Here is a 6,625-nt window from a genome sequence, read left to right as displayed (position 1 = left end):
TTGACCATCGTAAACTCCAGAAAGGTTTCAACTACAAACCTTAAGTTACCGGCATCCTCAAGAGTATACTTCTTGACTAATGCCTCCCAGTTTCATAAGCAAATTCAAAAGAGCTATACACATTGTATAACTCATTTGACAACGCATTTAGAATGCGATTCTTACATTTGAAATCTGCAGTGAACCATTCGATCCTTTTCTGATCGAAGGTAGGATCACCTGACTTATCAGGTTGGGGTTCACTCAGCACAAATGCTATCCCAGCTTCCATAAGTGCAAAATATAGCATTTGCTCCAACGTTTAAAGTTCTCACCTTTGAACTGCTCGATTTTGTCAAAATCTGACTTTCCGGTTGATGGTTGTGAAGCTTGCAGAGATGGAAAAAAGTGTGTGTTTTTATAGTGTTTTTTAAATAAAAAAAAGGTATAAAAATTGTTTTTGTTACTTTAGGGTATCAAGTAAATTAATAATACCTGGGCTCTTACTATATAAAAACCATATAATCAGATCCTCTCCACCCGATGTGGGACTAAATAAAACCATGGATAAAAGACACAATTAAAATAAATAAAATATTTATATAAAGTTTTAAACATATTTACAACACTTCCTTTAGTTTTTGCTTCTCTTGCTTGTGCGGGGCGATTCTTCCAATAAAAGCACTGTGCAAACATGTCATGGATACCCACAAGGAAAACTACGTTATATCCCTTTTGCAACTTGGTCTCGCCTTAAACCAATGATTTTGACATTCATATTCAGGAGCATGAAAGGGTGGTTTTCAAATGTCACTTGTGTGACATTCGGCTCGCAAATTCGGAAAACTACGTTAGACACAAACTTTGACTGCAGGTTTGATTTCTTGCTTTATTTTATTTATTTTTGTCTTTCTCAATTTGTTCAGCATGTATCCCACAACACCTACTTAGGATTAACTAGAGATTACTTACTGCTGAGTCACATACACACAAAGGAGAACAGATCAAATAAATTGACAGAACCATGTTCCTTTTTCACTATGATATGTTTTTCAGTTTTAGAGGTGAGATACTGTCAATTCAGCACCCTTTTTCTAGTAGTTTGAGGGACCAAAATCTCGATTCTTATCTTCTCTGAAGGCTACATGGGAAACTAATGGTGTCTTAGGGAATTAGTTGAAGCAGCTCAATGCTAGAGGATCAACTCATTTTCCCATCTTGTAGATGTTGAGCCAAGTGATGTTTGACATCAGGCCAGGTGAAGAATCGCACAAACCTCTTATGGATCACCGTATCTTCAACCCCCACCACCATCTTCTTTTTTCTATTGATTGCAGAAGGATTAGAGCGTAGCTGCTTATTTTATTTGAGCCTCCAATGATTTTGGTTTTTTATTTTGTATTATGGCCCATTTAATTATATTGCACTATAAGAAATGCTGTATATTTATTAAGTGTCAAGAAAGAAACAGTGTATAATGGAGTTGCCTTGTTATCAAACAAAGGTTTTTACTTCAGAAATTCTTTTAAAAAACCTAATTGGAGAATGTAGGTGAAAATGTGGCTAGACTTTTTTTGGGGATGCGAGTTAGGATTTGGATCTGATGGCAACAAAGAAGGATTGTGTCTAATTCAAGAAAGTAGGAAAGAATGAAAAGAAAATAAGGTTTTGGTTTGTAGGCAGGTGATATTTGGTTTGAAAAATTTGCATATAAAGGTTAAAATTATAGAAAAGAAGGTTGTGGTTTATTGGAAGGTGATATTTGGTTCGAAAAATTAAGTACAAAAATTAAATTATAGGTGGCATTATACATAATTTTGTGCAAAAGCTAGAAATGATTCTGTTAAGTGCGACCCACATATATTTCTGTTTCTTTTTAGTTATAAAACACATTATTTCTCTTCTAGTCTTTCTATACAACATTTCAGTACCCAAAATCACTGAAAATTCACAGGGACGCATAAAAGCGTGCAGACAAAGATGTGCATGAAAAAAACAAAATAGTTGCCATGGAACCTAAGCAAATAAGAATTGATATAAATTTTATGCCAAAACAACCAGAGTCTTGGTAAAGTTGCCTGTCATGGGACTGACATCAGAGAGGTGACACGAGCTCATTCTATTTGTCCTTTCCCAATTAGTCTTGTGGAGTTGTGGGGGTGGCTAATGGGAGGGGGGGGGGGGGGAAGATCAGGTCAGAGGTGGTGACAACACAGAGGTGAGGTTTTACTAGCACAGAAAAACACCAGAAACAACGAACAGAAATGTTAAAGTAGTCTCAGCCGTATAAGAGACTGCTATTTTATTTCTTTCTAATTTCAAGTCACCACCACTATTTAACAGTCGACTGAGGTCCCAATGATTCAGTGAATGATCGACTGTTGCTTCAAGCAAGTTTCTTTATTCATTATGAAGATGAAGGGCATAAGACCTAGTTGGTGAGGGCATAAACACTTGAAGGTTTAGAGAGCTTGGCTGGTGACAGATGAATATCCTTATCCTTTCCCCTTGTTCTTTTGCCTTATCTTTTCTTCCCACTCAATTCCCTTGAACTGCTGCAACTTGGGAGGATCATAACTCAGCAACCACTCATTAGAATTTGATCAGATTCGGAGCACTGAAACCTTTGAAAGAAATCCACACTCAATCACAACTTGAAATCACACTATTGCTGGCTGGTTTGGCCTGTGACACTAATATTTTCTATTTCAGATCACAATCCCCTCACTGACTATGAATTTGTTGATAGTTTTGTTGCCAGGTTCTAAGGGGGCTACTCTTCTTTTTGGCAATTGACAGTCCCTCATTCGATTCTTCTAGTACTAGTCATGTGTATATGTGCCCCATGGAGGTATCTCAAAGCCCCTAAAAGTGGGTCGAACAGAGAATCTATTATGAGAACATCCAAACTCCAGTTCTTCTTAACAAAAAGTAGGCATAGAATCAGACATTTGTTGTTTTAACTCAATTTAATTGATTTCTTGGTCAGAGCTGGAATGATACCCCACCCTCGCTTTGCCTCCCTGTTGAAACAACCTCTTAGTTTCCTCCCTAAGTGTCAGATGGTTCTGCCGAATGTGATTAATCGATTGTTGGTTTCTCCTATGTGTAAGATGACTTTTCATTGGAAAAGTTAAAGGATCATTTTGTAATCAGAATTAGTCCAATGTCAGAGCAGGCATTCACTCAAACAAAGTATTCACATGGTCTACTTGGGAGTCTAATTTCAGTGCTGGTTTGCTAGTTGCACCCTAACATCCTAATTTTCATTTCTCTTGTATCTGAGAGTCCAGTCTTCACACTTGGTTGAATTTTGGAACATAGGTTCCCTTCGTCATCCTGACTTGATCTGAATGAGATTTATTCAACAGGATGGTTTTGGTATGTCCTTAAACCATCTAATTCTGGCTTTTTCTTCTGATTCTGTGTTGTAGGTAGTCTTGCTGCTAGGTTAACCTAATCTAGTCTTACATTAGTATCCCGTGACAACCATAATTTTTCTTTAATTTAAAAAAAAAAAAATATGAAGAGGGACAAAAAAGAAAAAGAAAAAGAAAGAGAAAGTATAAGGGAAAAAAGGGCTATGACTCCTGAAACCAGAAGGTTATTCAAAATCTTTCCCATGGCTAGTGTGTGGGTGGATGGGTGATCCATACACAATCGTCAATATTGAAAGATGACCTTCAAAATGAATATGTTCTCTTATAAAATAGTTGATAATGCTTTCAGTTGTCTATTGCAATCAGAAAATTTATTAATGTGTGATTGCCGCTAGTGCTTTACCTATATTTCTCAGTTTTGAAGTTCATCGTCAAATCATTTAGATCATGTGATCTTTATCTATGTCAGGATTTCCTTGATCCTGTCACAGCATCAGCATTCTGCACACTGGAATGACTGATCCTATGTTTGGACCTTTTAATCCATACCTGATTAGATTGGTAATGCGTAAATGATCTTATTTCTGTTCTTAACTCTTTCCAAGTTTCAGTCTCTTTATGTAATGTTATGTGCCAGGGCAATGCATGCCAACCTGAGTATAATTTTTTTATAAGTTGTGTTGAAGTTATTGGTATTTGTGTCTTGTGTATGTGGAATAGATGTAAGTACACTGTTAGGAGTGATCTGTACCTAATATGTGCTCCATCTGAGGTGTTCACTAGACAGTGTTTTGTTAAAAATAAATTTTAATGTTTTTAACATCTTTGGGGGGATTTACTGAATGCAGCTATGGGGAGGTTTACAAATATGTAATGTTTAGGATGATTGGAGTTTAAGTGTTAATTATCGATGCAGATCCCTCATGGAAGAGGGGCTCATTTTCTCTGGAATAAGCCCAAGGTTCTCATACATAGGTTATGGACCTTCAATCACATAAATCTAAGTGGTAGTGGTGGGCCTCCTTGAGGTCCAAAGCAACGTTAAAATATAGCATATACTTAGTTATATTTTATTTCAATCGAATTAGGGTTCATGTTTGTTCAACTGGCTCATTTATGTTTTCCTTGGTTCAATTTAAGTCAAGGCTCAAGACTCCTTTCCTTTTCTAATCAAAACTATAATTGGCTTAGTTGAGGCCTCCATGCATGGAGGACTTCAATTTTGATTTTATTTGTTCCTGAAAGTTAGGAGTCTGCTTCAAAACTAGTATGAGTCTGTTAGGGAGTGGTTTCCAGTTAAGGGTGAAGTTAGGACTTCTAGTAATTCCTTTTGAAGTTGAGTCTGTAAGGCGTAAGCTGGTCACACCTTGCAACTACCCCCTATCATGGGAGTGTAAAGAGAAACTGATAAATATAATTTTTCTTGGAGAAATGTAGCTTGACGATAATACTTCTTTCCTTTGGCATCATCCTGAAGAACGGATAATGCTAACGGGAATGAAGTAGGACTTCATGGGTGGATTGAATAAACCAGCTAGAAAGTAAAAAAAAAGGGCAAACTGGTGTCAAAGGCTTCCGCACAAGTAGAGTCTCGAGGGGGGGGGGCAGTTTTCTTAGAGCCAACAATTTTTGCTGGGAGGCTGTTTCGATGCCTTGATCTCAGGGCTATAACAGTGGCCCACCAAACCGTTGCACCAATTAAGGCTTGCCCCTTCAAAGCAGCCAGAAAGTCTGCACAAAATCATGATGATAAAGTTAGGTCATAGAAGCTCAATACAAGATGACTCACATACCGGACCAGTTTACACCTCAAATAAATCTATCTTACTAGTATGCACCCGATCTTTCACCACCCGCTTCCTTCTGAGCAATCCCAATCAGTGATCATGAGGAATGGTCAAGGGAGGAACAACACACAACTTGGCTCCTAGAGTGGGCTGCGATCATGAACAAGGGTAGCGATTTGGGTCATATCCACTGCGTTCTCAGGTATCTTGGGCACCATGTTCCAGTAAGGTTGGAAACGATCCTCACCAGATGACGTGGCACCTCGGTTGACTAAATCTCGATTGGAAAACTAGGGACGTCTTCTACTTTGGTTCTGGTTTCCGTAGCGGTATCAAGGTTGGCGTTAGGATCCTGTTGCCTTGGCCGCTTCCCTGTACTCCAGTGCCATCATCTGGCACTCTGGTTCTCGATTCATCTACATTCTTGGCATTTGATTCTCAGTCACATATCATGGTAAGTTTTGTCCATCACACCTTGGGCAATTATGTTCAAGGTGGTTGATGATTTTGCATCATGGGCAATGAGGCATCACCCAATCATAATCTACTTGATCATAATAGAAGGAGCCATCTCATCCCCAATTGGTATCCTCAGAGGCAGTCCCTTGGCTGCACTGGCTAGTCTGGACACCCCTGCAAATGATAATCTCTCTTTATATTTATCTTGTTTGTTGACATATATTGGATGAATGATGGTGGTGCTGGCAATCCTGCTTGCCCCCCAGTGTTCTAAGTTGAGTCACAACCTGATCCATATTGGCATGTAGGTCTCCTCCAGCTTCTCAAGGGGTACATTGAATTAATGTCCAACCACCCAAGGTCCATGGGCCTTCCTCCATAGCCTGCCTCCAAAGCTGGGATTATTGAAAATAAAAAACAAATACCCCAATGTGAATCCCATAAACCTCCACTGCACCAAGGTATCCCCATTTAGTTTTGATGAGCTTCTTCACTGTAGTGTAAGATGGGTTTTCTCCCAACACGTATCCTACAAATGTGGCGTCCCACCTATCTTTTTCATCTTGAAACTCTTTGGTGGTGCCATTCTGCCACTGGGTTTCAATTCTCTTCATGCGATTCGATATAGGTAAGTTCCATGTCCTCCTCCTGCATTCTTTTTCCAATGAATAAGCTTGAATCCTTCGAAACACCTTGCCCTTGTTTATGATCATCGTGATCACCCCCTCAGGCCACCGGTGGCCAACTGATATGTTGAAGCTTGAAAGCAGAAACTCTCGAAAGACTTCTTGTATCCCATTTTGTCAAAGGTGGAAATTCTTACTGATTAATAGAATTTTTGAATTGCTTTAAAAATGCTTTTGTTTCTCTTGGAGGGGACTGCTATTGAGAGTTGAAAACTCCATCATGGACCTACAGTTGGTACCCTAGTTTTTGTGTGGGCTGTCATACAGCCATCTTTGATTTGCCAAGCAGGTGAAAGCTTTGATGGGGGGGGGGGGGGGGGGAATACATCCGTTC

This window comes from Hakea prostrata, chromosome 1 (assembly GCF_041222555.1).
Source record: "Hakea prostrata isolate BN-2017 chromosome 1, UWA_Hpros_2, whole genome shotgun sequence".
Lineage (NCBI taxonomy): Eukaryota > Viridiplantae > Streptophyta > Magnoliopsida > Proteales > Proteaceae > Hakea > Hakea prostrata.
This window is presented reverse-complemented; position numbering follows the sequence as displayed.